Source organism: Pinus tabuliformis, chromosome J (assembly GCF_031772625.1).
Source record: "Pinus tabuliformis cultivar Carrire ecotype Pingquan chromosome J, CPIR1, whole genome shotgun sequence".
Classification (NCBI taxonomy): Eukaryota; Viridiplantae; Streptophyta; class Pinopsida; order Pinales; family Pinaceae; genus Pinus; species Pinus tabuliformis.
The window spans coordinates 180,439,001-180,455,702 of record NC_142295.1 but is presented as its reverse complement, the minus strand read 5'-3'; positions in this window follow the sequence as shown (position 1 = coordinate 180,455,702).

Genomic DNA, 16,702 nt, shown 5'->3' with positions numbered 1-16,702 from the left:
GTAGTATTAGGCTCGGGAGTACTCAAGGGAGTGGTCAAATGCAGTGGTGTAGAAGAATGAGGATCATGATCTTCTTGAAAATCTAGGCTGAAAATTTGGCTCAAGGGCTCAAAATTAGGCATAGTGTCTAGATTATTCAGGAAGTCTTGAATCTCATATTCTCGTGAGGACCAAATATAATGATGGATAAGGGAGATGGGCTGAGTCTCATCATTGCTACTTTGATCCAACCACAAAGTATCTCAAAGGTCTTGAATGGATCTAGCAGGTGGATATAGGGTAACTTTCTTCCTAGAGTCTCCATGTGAAATATACATATCACCAGAATGACATCCAATATATGCATCAACGGTAGCAAGCCATGGTTGACCCAAGATCAAAGGGTGTCCTCCTACTGGGTTCTTTGGCTGAAGCACAATGAAATCAACAAGATATTCCCAAGAATCTAATGAAATGATTACATCATCCAATACTCCTTCTGGCTTAATTTTAGATATATCTGCTAATTCAAGCACATTGGGAGTAGGGCAAAGGTGGGTTAACTGAAGTTGATCCATGGTTTGCTTAGTCATGAGATTAATGACTACCCCTAGGTATATAAGAACATTAGAGACAAGGAAATTACCAATCTAAACTGAGACAGCAGGGTTTCCAGGATCAATATAATTTTCCATAGATACACATCCTGTCATTAACTCTGCTGCCCTACCAACAAATTGAATGGTTTGGGGTTCCAATTTCTTCCTCCCGGGTTTCTTGAGACAGAGTTCCTTAATAATCTTAGTATAAATAGGGATCTCTTTGATGGCTTGAAGCAAAGGTATCTTAATGAGAAGATTCTGAAGCTCTGATGCCAAGCTAGTATCAGAAATAGGCTCACTTCTTTCCATAACTAGCCTCTCTGTGAAGGGAGGCTGGTTGGAATAAGGTGGCAAGGATCCAAAGGGTAAGGGTTGTTTGGTGACTGCTTTCAGAGAATGGTTAGGAGTTTCCTCTTCCCCTTTCTCTTCAACAATCACTATGGGTCGGTTCTGATTTTCTGATGTTACGGTCCTTCCTGATCTTAACTGGATATCATGAACCCTAACTGGAATAGACTGGTACTCAAATGGTAAAGGTTGGTTTGTTAATAAATCACTTGCACTGCTTTGTTATTATTAGGATTAGGCATTGGTTGAGAAGGAAATTGAGGAGGTAGAAAGGGTGGAGGTAAAGGCAATGGTGGATTAGAATGACTCGGCAGTTACGGCATTGAATTTTGTGTATGCGGATATGACTGCATAGGTGGCTGGTAGGAATATGGGGAACGAGTTGACCCTCTCCAACCTGGCTGCCATGGTTGAGAAGGTTGTCCATGCTGATATTGATTTCCATACTACCACTGCTGATTAGTGTTAGGATAAGAATATGAATGTGAATTATAACCAAAATAGTGTGGAGAAAATTCAGGAGCCATACCTGCACCTACCTGAGGCCAATTTCTTCTTGCTCCCATAGCATTCAAGTATTTAGCTTCAGAATGCCCTCTTGTAAATACATCTTTAAGTCCTGGTATGGAGGGACATTTTTTGGTGGTATGGTCCTTTGCACAAATAGCACACTTATTATTCTCTTTTAAATTAAGAGGACACTCTTTAGGCGGATGCTTATCTCTACATTTAGGACAGAAAGTACATAGTGACTCTTGTTCATTTATAAGTTTTTGCTGAAATTTTAAAGAGTCCAACTGTTTAGAAACATCATTCATTATATCAATTTTCATGTTTTCCATTTTACTTTCTAGTCCAATAATCATAGAATCGGTAGATTCAGTTTTTCTATTTCTATTTCGAGTTCCTCTACTAGATCTATAATGATTTCTTGAAAATTTCCTACATAATTCACAAATTTGATCAAAAGTTTGCTATGATATATCACCTTGTCCCAACATATTTAGATTATTTCTAGCATTATTAGTAAGTCCTCTTAAGAACAAGGTTCTAATAGTGCTGGAATCAAGCTTAAGTTTTGACCTTTGTAGAATATACAAAAATCTTTCTAAATAATCTTCAAGAGTTTCATCATCATCCTGTGTGATCGTAAAAATTTCACCCTGTATGTCCCGACTTTTGCAATATTGCTGATATTTAGACAGAAACACTCTCTTCATCTATTCCCAAGGGGTTATACAGTTTCCTCTTAGCCCCATGAACCGGCGCAAGGCTGAGTCCTTGAGGGTAGTAGGAAATAATCTTAACTTCTGAGCATAAGTTGCATAATCATAACTTCAGCACAAATAACAAACTTGAATAGAAGAGATTCAGGGTCTTCATGAACTTTACCATGAAAATCGGGGAGAGCTAATGGTGGAATATTCTTCATCTGTGCCACAGTATCAGGATCCACAATTGGAAACAGAAAAGCGGATTATTCTTCACTTACCTGATCCTGGTTTTCAGCAGACCCTTCCACATAAATTTCATGATCTGCCATTGTCTCTTTCTTACTCTCGACAAGTTGAACCACGCTTGAGTTGTTGTCACCAGAATCCAGGTGGATTGTTCCTGCGTGATGGGTTTTATTGGGCTTCCTGCTCATAGAAGGAGACCCAATATGAGAATTTTTTCAAAATTCTTTTGGCCCTTAGTGGGCTTTGAACCCTTGCCTTTCCTAGGCATTCATTTCAAAGAAAGGAAAACAACAAGTAATTTCTAATAAAAAGATGCTGCAAGAAATCAATTAACACCAGTAAAGTTCCTTCAAAAGAAGAATCCTTCACAAACAATGCTGAAAGAAAAAAAATTACCTCTATTTTACAATCATAGAATTCTTACCAAATCAAATCGCCTCCCCAGCAATGGCAAAAAAATGTTGGGTGCAGGAATTACACTTGAGTAAACTCCTCAACACTTAAATTGTCAACCCGGGGGATTCGTAAACTTAGAGACAAAGCACAGGCAATGCCAGAGATTGTATGAATATTTCTAATATCAACTCCTACTTTCTTTAAAGGAAAAAATTGGAGAATCAAATTAGATATTTTAATAGAACAGGTCATGGCTATCTCTAGCTGTTCGTTCCACCTAAGTCCAATCTCAACTACTCCAGATTGACTTGCTGTTATAACTGGGACTCGACTGCCTTCAGATATGTTCTGTTGTTCATGGCTAAGGCGGTGTAAAATTGGGCTGCAACCTAAGAGATCCGGATTTGCTGCCAAGATTCACGGTGCTGGCACTGGTGCGAGACCTAGTTTACACTTAAAATCAGTGGTTAAGATGAGAATTTAACTATTAAATAACATAGGAGGTAACGATAAGTTACAAAAGTAATTCTAAGTAGGAAATCACGTAATAAATAGTTAATAAATGCTAAGTTAAATTAAAAAAATGTAAAATATGAAGTTAATGCGAAATGTGTCATCGTTCTCGCACTAGTGCAAGATGAGGGTGCATAATATAAGTAAAACAGGGGTAAATAGTTATGATTTGGGAAGGGAAAAATGGTCAAAAAGGATGCAAATTAGGGAACTAACAGATACTATTTTCATAAATGGTATGACACATTGAATATTTATAATTCAATCCAAAACTACTATAAGATATTCATTGCATTTAATGGTTTTAAGTAAACCACCAATTGAAAATTGACACCCATTGTCAATCTTAGATAGGAGGTGGAATATACTTGCCTAACTTCTAATTCATTAGGTTTGATATGCAATAGATATTTCAAGTCCTCATGAAGTTTAGTGCCATATATATCTTTCTCGATTAAGATAAATATTACTTTATAAATTGGATTTGGGTGAATGCATGAAGATGGGTTACACATTTCGGCCAAATGTGGTGATGAAATTTCAAAATTTTACTCTTTTATCAAATTGAAGCCATCAAAATTCATATTAGCAATGTGAATTTTGTGAATTTCGATTCAGAGTAAAAGGATAGTTTTTAGAGAATTATGTTGTTGCCCGAATGATATTTTTTGCAGAAATTTTTAATGACATATAGTATGTCAATTTTCCATTAAATGAAATGCTTGTTCTTGCAAATTTTCACACATCTTAAGAGGTATGTGTGTGTTCATGTAGCATAACTTAGTCTAAAACGCGTATTTAATATATATATATATATATATATATATATATATATATATATATATATATATATATATATATATATATATATATATATATATCAACATCATCTAGATTGGTAGAACTAAATTTTCTATATTAAAGAAATATTTTTTATGAAAAAATAGATTTTTTATTGTTTTTTGAAGTCGGCGAAGTAACATTTCAATTGAATTTTGTAGACACATGTGTTTGCATAAGATTTTTTTCAACTATTTAAATAAATCGAAAAACCAAGAGTACCCTTTTGAATAGGACTCGCAAACAAACATAGTGGCATTTTTTGAAATTTTTTCATTTTGTATATTTTATGTTATTGATTTTTTATTTAGCCTCTTTGAAATTGTGGAAAAAAATTTCAAGAATTATGTTTAAAATAAATTGGATGAAAAATATGATATGAATTTCAAAATCCCAAACTCATATGTGATCGGATAGAGGATTCCTTCAAGAATACAACATGATCACCTAATGACAATTTTTTCCCTAAGTCCGTTAGGGTACAGAAAGGGTGTTGAAATTGTGCAGAAAGGGTGTTGAAATTGTGGTTTTTACGACTTCAGAAGCTTGATCAAGAACTTAAAATGCTCGATCAAGTACGTAATCCAGAAATTCAAATAGCTTCATCGATAGTTTCCTAAACCCTTGATCGAGCTATTTAGGTGGTTACCTATATGGCTCGATCAAGCCTTGATAAAAAAAGATTGTGAATCCCATGATTTAGATTTTAGATTCAATAAATATTTAAATTTACTCCTTTAATAATTTAACCAATTTGATATGACATTATTTTACTAAAAATTAAAATTCAATTGGATCTAACTTATGAACAACATTAGAAAATTGTTATGTTATTGAACCGACATGTGCATTCTATAGCCTAGTATGGGGGAAATGTGTAAGTATGTTTATCCATGTTCAAAATATACCTGATCAAATACCTTGAATGTGATTGGATCATAAATTTACCTTCCACAAAAGTTTTTACCACATTAAAATTCCAAATTTCATTGTAGTTTTTGTCATTTTTTAGAAGAAAAAACCAGAACTGGATTTTATTAGAGATAATTCAGTTTACATTGTGCATGACATATTCAAAATTTCATAATATAACTGTAATGAGACGGTCATCTCGATACAATTAGACATAGTGAGTACAAAAGCATACTACAAAAAGAGCTAGATATCGAAAGATATACCATAAACCTTTTAACAACCAAAAGTGACCAAATAGAAAGGAACAGAAACGAGAAGATGACAATATGAGTTGAGCATAGAAAAAATATTCATTTAAGGAAGAGAAAATATGTCCTCCCCCTGTGCAGAACCATGGAGAAAAGAAGAAACAAACATATATCCCTCCTCATCCAGCAACCCTCCCTTTGATAAGAGATCAACCATAGAGTTGATTCGCAGAATATGCGTTGTATGCTATAATGTTGGAATATTTTAAATAACTCAGCAATACAAATCCTCCTGTAAATTAATTCAGGATGGTTGAAATGTGATTTTCCAGAAAACCCATTAACAATGGTTTTTGAATCCTTGTAGATGTGAATGACCAAAAGTTGTTTCTCAGCAGCGAACCAAAGGAGTCCCCAAAGAGCCACTGATGTGGCATGGGTATTAGTGCCCATAGCCTCATACCAATGTATCCTATAGGAAACAATTTCATCAATGTATAAAACAACTCCATAACCACATCTCCCATTCTTCTTCACCCCATCACAAAAACTGGTAGGCAAAGATATTTGATTATGAACGAGGCACCCCGACAAATCCTGTTCTTTGGATGGGGCAAGTGCCATGAATTCAAGCCATGCCAATATATTCAAGATGGTCTAGTGAGTGTTGTGAAACCTGACACGAAAATAACATGGTTGTAGGATTTCCAAATCTACCAAATCACTAGTAGAGGAATGTAGGTTCTTATTCCGCTTCCCGACAGTCCCCATTTCAAACAATTTTATATGGATCTAAAGTTGTGTAAAGGAATCCCATAATGTGTAAGGATATGATAGCATGCCTGACATGAGAACCTGCAAAGAAAAAATAGATGACACACATTTTCAATATCGAGTTGACAAACATAACATCTACCAGGGCCCTCATAACCTCTTTTGTAGAGGTTGTCACAGCTCAAGATTTTTTTTTTCCAAGTAAGCCATGCAAAAGGAGTAATCATAAGGGGCACATTAATGCACTGGATAGCCTGAAACCATGATTTTGTGAGGGTACCCAATTGATGTTGAGTGATAAATTCATAGTTATCTGCAACAACAATCGATTCATTTCAGGTGATGCCATCCCATGTAATGTAGTTGCCCTCTGGATTCCCATATAATCCTGATTGCATGAGGTTTCAAATGTATATTTTCCATTCTTCAGCAATGACTCCTTGTAATCTAATCTGAGATGCCGACTTCCATGTAGTGATATTGCCTTTCTAGCCGTATATAGTTTGGTTGGGGTGAAACAAGCCCCTATGTTGAAGCGCCCCCACTATGTCATGTGACAGATGTGTGGATTCATGTAAGCCAGAAACCTAATCAAAGCCAATAAAAATATTGTTTCCCCTACCAAAACTCCACTGCACTTGTAGTAGAAACCATGGTAATATCCGTTGAAATATTTCACAGATGTAGGATCATCGCTTGATACCAACCCATTGAAGTTTTATCCAAAATGTGATATGTTTGTGTCTCGGGTATTTTCCAACAATGATACCACCCCAGATACCACCACTAAAAAGAGCTTACCAAAAATACTTCATGAGAAGTGAGCATCTGAATACCTCAGTGTCTAATATACCCTATCCATGAGAGTATTTGGGTTTAGTGATGGAATCCCATGTGGTGAGATGATATTTACTATCTTACCCATATCCAAACTGCATGAAATTGGCAAGTCAATATTTAGCCTTAGAGAAAATGTGACAAGGAAAAGAAAGAGATGCATGTATTATATCAAAAGTTGTTGCAAAACATATTGCACAAGTGTGTACCTACCTCCCTGAGATAAGTAATGATTTTTCCAAACCCCCAGTTTTTTGTCAAATTTCGATAGCAACCACATCCATTCCTCCCTTTTTTAGCCATTTGGTTTCATTCTAAGACTCAAGTATGTAAATCCATCCTATAATAGTCTTATTCCCATGCAAGACATGTCTTCTATATGTGCAATTTTAGTGGGATTGCAATTTGAAAAATATAAGCAAGATTTCATACCATTGAGGAAGAGGCTTGAAGCCTATCCATACCTACATAAAATATCGTGAAGGGTTGCCCATTGATCCCCCAATATCATCCCAAAAGTCATGATGTTTTCAACAAATAATATATGTGTGATCGTAACCTGAGAAGTCATCCTCAAACCCAAAAATGTGCCCAAGTCCCTAGCTAAAAATATCTTCCTGCTAGAACCATTCATTACCAGAATGAAAAGTAAGGGGGATAAAGAGAATCCCTAATGGACACCCCTGTGAGCCTGGAAAAAGTCAATGAGATATCCATTTATAATGAAACGATCCAAATTTTTGTAACACATGCCATGATCCACTCAACATTCCAAATCTCCAAGACAATCTTAGTCAGAATGATCTGAAGCAGCCCCAAGTCTACATAATCATATGCTATTTTTAGATCTATCTTCATCAAAACAGCTTTAGCACTCTTTGTCTGAATTGTGTGTATACACTCCTAGGAAATTGTAATGGCATGATGAATTGATCTCCCATGAAGGAAATTGAATTTCTCATCTAATATAAAGGCAGAGAGTGTGCCTTTTATTCTTTATGTTATCACCTTTGAAGTAATCTTATATATAACATTACACAAAGATATAGGCCTGAAGTCTGAAAAATACTCAGGGGCACTAATCTTTGGGATGAGGACGATCAAAGTGGATTTTATAGAGCCCAATATGTGGCGCTCCATCCGGGATTCTTCCATCAAGTCCAGAGTAACAACCCACATGAGGTCAAAAATGTATATGAATAGTTCTCTAGTCCAACCGTCTAGACCCATAAATATCCTTTGTGAAGGATTTTAATATAGAGAGAATCTCATCCAAGCTGATATGCTGATATAGATGTTCTTTAGAAACTTTATCAAACATAAGTGGGAAATATTTGACTGCCCACAACTGGTCCTCAATATGAGAATCATAGTTAGCCATATGAATTCCACCAAAGAATCTCATTTCTTCTTTTCATATATCACCATATGAAAATTTATGAGTGCCATCCTCTCCCTTGATGCCCCATATTGCATTAGTATTGTGTCTCTAGTTTGCAAATTTATGGAATAATTTTGTATTCCAATCACCAGCCTGTACCCATATGGTGAAACTCTTTAATCGCCACGATTATTCATGAATCAATAAAGTATGTTTTCTCCTCTACTCCAGTTGTCAAATTATATTAATGGATTCTAGAGAAGGTTGTCCCCACATAAAATAAATAAATAAAACATAGAGAATTTTAATCTTCATAGTAATGGCTTTAAGTTAGACACATAGGAGGGCCTTTTCCTATGCTCCCAAATTCAGTCTCGACCATTCAAAGTGGACAATTTTGTAAAAATGAACTCCATTTTCGATTGTCCTAGAGACCTACAACTAGAGGACCATGTCTCCCTTAGAACATTTATGAAGTTTGCATCCTCCAACCATATCCCATTGAAAACAAAAGGGATCCCCTCCTTCTCCTCCCGTCACCACTGTAAGACATTAGGGAAATGGTCCAAGATGAAGGAATCCACCACTTGTCACCAAATATTTCCTAGAGACTTGACCAGGCTTTGATGGACCACGAAATGATCCATACATTTACCCATATATTCTAGCCTTCCCCTACCATTCTGCCATGTGGGAACTAATGGAGGTGGACATATATCAACCAGATAATTCTCATAAAAAAGGGTATAGAGAAAATCTGATAGTGGATCCATCTATTCATTGGATCCCCAAACTTCATTCCTTGACAATATCATGTTAAAATCTCCTATGATTATCAATGATCTAATATTTAGAATATTAGAAGTACGAACCTGCTCCAAAAAAACACATTTGTTAGCATAAGGGGAAAATATATTCCAAATGTGGACTCACTCCATAGAACCCCTAATATGTTTGGACAATAAAATGGCTACAAAAAATCTATAGGCTCGAAAATCGGCCTAATAGGATCCTATAGTGCTACATAACTGCCCAATAAACCATAATAGTTTATGGCCACTATCCACTAGTGAGGAGATATAAACCAAAAATATTCAAGGGACCTAACAGAGTCAACCATGGTCTCCTAGAGAAGAATTAGTGATGGACGTGTAGTGTGGAAAAGGTGGCAAAGAGAGTTTTTTTTTAGGCGTCCCCAAGGTCGCACATCTTGAGGGATGGGATAGCTATGGAGGAGCAACCATGGGGGGAATATCATATTTAAGGGCCCCAAGGGAAGTGCCAAGAATAGGAATATCATTCAGACCATTGTCATCAAGGTTTATTTTTTTCCTAGACCCTCTGCGCTTGTGTTTTGTTACTTGACCATTACCCTTACAATGAGTGGTGATATTTTTAGCAGAGTCAGGACTGACCAAAAGGGATATCCTTTGTGAATAGTGAGATCCAAAAGGTCGATGGTTGGATTAGCTTTAAGAAATTTGGGGTCACTATCTACCAAATTATGTGGAGAAGCAGGAGGCAATGGTAGGGGAAGAGAGTTGAGATGTTCCAATGAGGATGGGATAAGAGTAATTCAAGAACAGAAGTCTATGACGGCTCTGGAATGTCCTCAGGATGATCAAAATGACGCATAATGAAAACACCATCTAGAGTTAGAGATGTAGTGGGGAGGTCAGAACAAGTTGAGGAAGGATTCAAATGCACCAAGGCAGAGTAAAGGCCATGGGGAGGAATTAATTCCTCCCCACTAGAGGAGTAATGAGATCGAGAAGAGGTAGATGTAAAAAGTTTCAAATATTGAGAAGGAGCATCAGATAAGGTACCTCGATCTGATCTTGTCTGAGGCATGGAGCCCTCCAATTATGGCCCCCTAGTGTTGTAGTTACCATCCCACCATTTTTTTTAGGAAAATATGTAACACCAAAGACATTTCTTGAAAGGATGGCCCGTCTCTTGACATAATAAGGATAAGAATGGGATGCCCCAATAGTCAACATGTTGCATAAAATGGAGGGGTACTCATTCCAAGATCATCTCCACCATCAAGATGCCCGCATAATCCACCTCCACCAAAATCCAAGAGATCTGCTTGTCCCAAGCCCCTCACACCATCAGATCCATGCATATAAATTTTTGAACAATGTTTCTGATCACTTCAAGGGCTAGTCTAGTCCATAACTTTAGTGGAAGACCGGGAAGATTCACTTAGATGTACTTATTTTGAGGGATATCTCGGACGGGGTTAAATCCATCATACCACCAATTAATTTGTAAGAAAACTCTACCTCGTACCCATCAAATCCCCATTATCTTCTCTGCATCCACGTGGTGGAGGAAGTGAAAGCTATACCATTTATTTAAAAGATGACTAAACTTAGGAGTGTAGCCCAAAATGTGCTTCCATTGTGCCAGTAACCATGCTTCAATATCCAACTGTTGAGCCCTGGAGAAGATCCGACTTCCAACAAGAGCATGATTTTGGAGGACCTGGACCGAGTCCTAGAGCACATCATAGCCGAAACATAGTAGTTTAGGCATGTCAGTCATTTTTATGTTCCTGTGTCGATGCCCCCATCGAGGTCGTGGGAGATAAAAAAGTGTATCACCATTTGGAGCTGACACTTCTGATGCATGCACCAAGAAAATATGTGGATGCGAGTCTGGGGACCATGTGGCTTATTCATGTGTGTCCCGCATTGCATCCGATGGAGGTCGAGAGCCCCCACAACATGTGTGCTCCACCTCCCAACTAGAATGAAGCAATGCATCATGTGCTGATATGCCAACATCCAAAGATGCCATAAATCACTCCATGCAGCCAAAATAAATCCTAGTCACCATCCTAGGTAGGTTAATAAACACCAGTTACCAACACCCACGGGAGGTCACTAGGATCGAGGGTCCTTAATTGTTTAGAAATTAAAAAAAGTCCAAAATGGGACCAAACCGAAAAAGGAAAAATTCGCCCGTGTGTGAGGATTATGGAGGATCAAGAAAAGTATTATTGTTAAGATCACCAGATCGGGTGAATGTCAGAGAATGGGAACAAAATACCCATGGATATGAGAGCCCAAGATGTTCCCACCACCACACCACTTAAAAAACCACATGTCGGTAGGGTTGTCCAATAAAACGTGCATGGATACCAAAACAAATGTTAATGGGCAAATTTGCCCAACTCCCAAGTGCATCCACCAACAAGCATGTACAATATGATGCCAACTCCTTTATATAAAAATATAGACACAAATAAATGAAAGCCACCTAATCACACCGTTAGACTGGAACGTAGAGATAAAAAATTATGAAAATGGCAACAGAAAAGTCTACCACCCTAGCACCACCGAGACTATGCACCAGTGGAACTAGCCACCCAAACTGGTGTATACACATAATACCATGAACCGACACCACTACCCTCCGAACATCATTCATTCACAGTAGTGAGAACACCAACATCCTAAGAACATACACCATAAGTGATAACATCTGAAAATGATATATTTAAATGGTCGCAAGATGATGAAAGAGTTAATCCATTTTAACCATAGTTTTCGAAAACACAGAGGTTCCTATTTTTCAAGGTCACCAATATTATCCCCACAAATAACACCCTTATGAGTGTCTCTCCAATCTCATATTAAACCTCGTGTGAGTTGGACAAGAGTGTTCAAGCCAAATTAGGACCAGAATGTAGATGGTGTAAAGAAAAAGATAGATAATGTGGAGTACTTCCATCATATGAGGTGGGAACATGCCTATGAGAGGAACCATAATAATTCCTATGAAATGAACAAAAGAAAAGTAGATCCCCATTGGCAAACCCTATGACTCAAGCAGGATCCTGCAGCCAGAGCACACATATAGAACAATGACATCAAATGGTAATGACATGTAGAGAAATCCACCATGTCCAACCAAATGAGGAGACACCACCATGAAGCAGTCATAAAAAAGCTACCAGTAAGCCCCATAGTAACAGACTTATAAGGGTGGAAGAATAAAAAAGATGAAATGTAGGGCTTCTGGTGAGATATAGAGTGCACTTACGCAATGTAATGACATAAGAAGACAAAGATGTACACCTTCCTATAGTATTGGAGATGAGTAAATCAGAGATGTGCAACAACAACCATTAAAAAAGATAGAACAAACAAGAGAGGACAAGAGCACTGGTGTTCACACCAGGTCATATGGAGAGTGCACAACCAGATGTCTAAAGCATGTCCACCAGGGGAGTGTTATAGACTGTGTGTAGGATAAATCACCATGTTACCGCACTGTTGCTCCGTGTAGAAATTGTTGTACCTGTTTCCCGTAGGCAGTCCTTGGCTACAAAAACTATGCCAGGAAACCAACTCAACCAGCCTTTAGGCTCAAGCTGGCCCTTGAACCAGAGGGGGCTCCCTCAGTGTTACAAGGCTTTGTTTAACGTTGTTCACCTGTCACTGAACAACAGCCTTTGAAGTACAATGGCCAGATTTATGTTTTAATTGGGGGTGGTTCACGATCAATGATAATTACTACTCATGATTTAAAGGCTCTCTTACAGGGTTCCTTTTGAAAGTGTTAGCTTCCAGCCTGACAGAATGACTTGATTTGTATAAGAATTTGGCAGAATAATGTAAGGAGATTCCTAATAATTGAGTAGCCAGACTGACTACTTGACCACTAGGAAGATTTGGATGCATGTAGAAGACTTCTACAGCCCAACAAAATAGATTTAAAGGGAAATAGAATAGCCAAACTGTAACCAACTCTAAGAGGAGATATTTCAGACAAATAACCTAATAAGCTAATCCCTTGTAATGGTTGTCAGAAAGCACAAAACAAAAACCAGTTAAAGAGGAGTTATGGTGAACAAATAGTCCAATAAACAAATCTCTTTCTAAAGATAATGATTTTTCAAACCTTCCTATAAACACTTTTATCATGTGTAGAAATAAGATATGAAAAAGTGGAAAAACATACTCGAAACAAAAAATTCTGACAAAACTACAGCCACAAGGCTTTCATTAGAAATACTAGAACAAAAGCTTTATTACAAAGTTAAGAGTTTTGGCATCAAAATCCCACACTTATTACTTAATTTTGATGAAGTATTTATACAATTTATTACAAAATATCTTGATAAAAATATCAAGGGCTACTACAAATATCTGAAAACTGTATTACAAAATTAGAACATAAATAAAGGTAACTAAAACTATTTGAAGATTTCTGGTACTAACCTTGAGGATTTCTGTTGCTGAGAAGAGAAATTCAAATTCTTTTACAACTCATATATGATGAGGTGGCCTCCAAGTCACTAACTATATTTGAGCATTTTCCTCCCGAAATCCTCACTCATTTCCCCCAAATCTGGCTTCAGCTATTCACAATACTTTCTGTAAAAAGATGTCTAAAAGGGAATTTACACAGTCGGAAAAATAGGCTGTGAAGATGTAATTGTATATCTAATTATGTAATAGCTGTATAAAATATGAATTAAGTTCTTTTACTTTAGCATCTTAGGAACACAATCCTCCTTCAGTTTCTCAAGAATCATCTTTTATTGGCCATAATCTATCTTGTAAAAATATGACTAAATAGGAAAAATTCGAGAACATATTTCTTCGAAGTTTCTTTAAAATCTCCCAAACCATAAACGTTGTTACAAAACTGGGAGATTTTTTTGTTAATAAGGATATTGGAAGAAATAATATCTTTCATTTTATGGAAATATGTTCTCATGGGTTCGGAAACCATGTTTTAAATCAATGCGGTGTATAGGAAAAACATAGTTTCAATGACCATGAGACAGGTAATGGAACGAGAGCATTGTGGTGCAATGGGAAACTGACACGGTGAAGTTTTATTAGATGAAGGGCAGAAGATGGATGATGTGGCAGATGAAGTGGAATGAATGTAATGGATAGGAGAGTAGAGGTGGATGATGACGTAGGAGTGGCGGTAATGCAATAGATGTAAATCACGTTCGAGAGTAAGTCAAGGCGGTAAATGGTTTCGGGATTTTAAGTCCCATAACACTAAAATGTGGAAAAGGTTGTTTATGATGGTGGTTTAGGAAACTACTTAGTTCGAACACAACCCCCCCCCAAATTGATAAAGCTTGAACAGTGAATGGGTGCCGAAAAGGGCCGTGGGCCATCAGATGATGGAAGGGTGTGCGGGATGAGAGGTGAGGTGATGGGTGTTTAATACGTGAGCGGAAATGGTTGTGGGGTCATGATTTCAAAGGAGGAGGTGACAGCTATGGGTCCTAGTAATTAAATGGAACGAGATTTGTTAGGGTCGCCAACTAAGGCTTGGCCCACTTAAACATAAAATTAATTTTTTAAATAAATTATTTTAATAAAAAATATAAAATTATATATTTTTATTAAAAATAATTTATTTAAAAATTAAAATTATATAAATAAGTCATCCAAAACCATAAAATTTATATATGCCTCAGTATTTAACTCAGAAGGAATGGCAATTTCACACTGAAAATTTAAAATTTTCAGTGTGTCAAAATATGTTAGAACATTGGCTCCAATGTCAACTGCTTCCCCCTGTGGGATACAGAGAACAAGCAGATCAGTTTCCTTTAGAGTTGGGCATGGAGTCATAATGTAAACCAGATCATCAACCATTATCTACCATAATCAACTCTCCTCGATCAACCGTGTCATTTGAATAGCCTGCTAGTGCAGACTGGAACCTGCAACTGTGAAATGCACCCATATGCTAGCACTAATCCGGATACTCTTTCATACTGAAAACTAAAAATTCTAGATTGAAAACTATAGAAGTGAAACAACTAACACTGTAAGTGGAAATAAGCACAAGACTGCCTAATTCATGGGCTATGGAGTTAATCAGTTAATCCCTTGGAAGTTATTGGATTCAACCAAACCAAACTTAATACTGCAGCCTTGAAATGTAACTGAAACAATTGTAGATATACTACATACTGAATCTGAAAGTAGCTAATCAATCACGCAACTCTATCTAACTGAACTGAAAAACTTTATACTGTTAGGTGTAGTCTACTTTCCAATGTAACCAAGTGCAAAGTGGATTTATTGACAAACCACGTTGCCAACACCTGAAAATCTAAAGAATATGTACAATACGAACATAAACTCCAATGGAAAACCTATACTCACATGTATCCTTTAGAAGCTGCATCCTCTGTAGACATTTTAGATTTCTAATCAAGGCTGAGAAGGAGATACATATACTGCTTACTGCAAGTATCAATAAACCTCACATAGCAGTAAAGGCAGTTGAAATTTCAAAACAAGAGTGGGATCGGTAATCCAATGGAATCGCCATCTGACAAAGTGGGGTTTCCAGGTGAAAATAATGCAACCAATACAAATGTGTACTCCTTTTTCACGAGCAGGGAATAGATCTAAACTTTATCATTCCCCAATCCTCGGAGAAATAATTTTACTTTGCTTCCCCGGCAACAACACCAAATATTGTACCTGTTTCCCATAGGTAGTCCTTGGTTCCGAAAACTACGCCACGAAACCAACTCAACCAACCTTTAGGTTCAAGCTGGCCCTTAAACCAGAGGGGGCTCCCTCAGTGTTACGAGGAATTGTTTAACGTTGTTCACCTATCACTGAACAACAACCCTTGAAACACAATGGCCAGATTTATGGTTTTAATTGGGGGTGGTTGGCGGTCAATGATAATCCCTACTCATGATTTAAAGTCTCTCTCATCCGGTTGCTTTTGAAAGTGTCAGCTTCCATCATGACAGAACGAATTCATTTGTATAGGAATTTGGCAGAAGAATGTAAGGAGATTCCTAATACTTGAGTAGCCAGACTGACTACTTGACCACTAGGAAGATTTGGATGCATGTAGAAGATTTCTATAGCCCAAAAAAATAGATTTTAAGGGAAAAATAATGGCCAAACTGAAACCAATTCTAAGAGGAGCTATTTCAGACAAATATCCTGATAAGGTAATCTCTTGTAATGGCTGTCAAAAAGCACAAAACAATAACCAGTTAAAGAGGAGTTATGATGAACAAACAATCCAATAAACAAATCTCTTTCTAAAGATAATGATTTTGAAGACCTTCATATAAACACTTTTATCATGTGTAGAAATAAGATATGAAAAATTGGAAAACATACTTGAAACACAAAATTCTGTCAAAACTAGAGCCACAAGGATTTCATTAGAAATACTACAACAGAAGCTTTATTACAGGGTTAAGAGTTTTGGCATCAAAAGCCCATACTTATTACTTCAATTGCTGAAGTATTTATACAGTTTATTACAAAATATCTTCATAAAAATATCAAGGGCTACTAGAAATATCTGAAAATTGTATTACAAAAATAGAACACAAATAAAGGTAACTAAAACTATTTGAATATTTCTGGCACTATCCTTGAG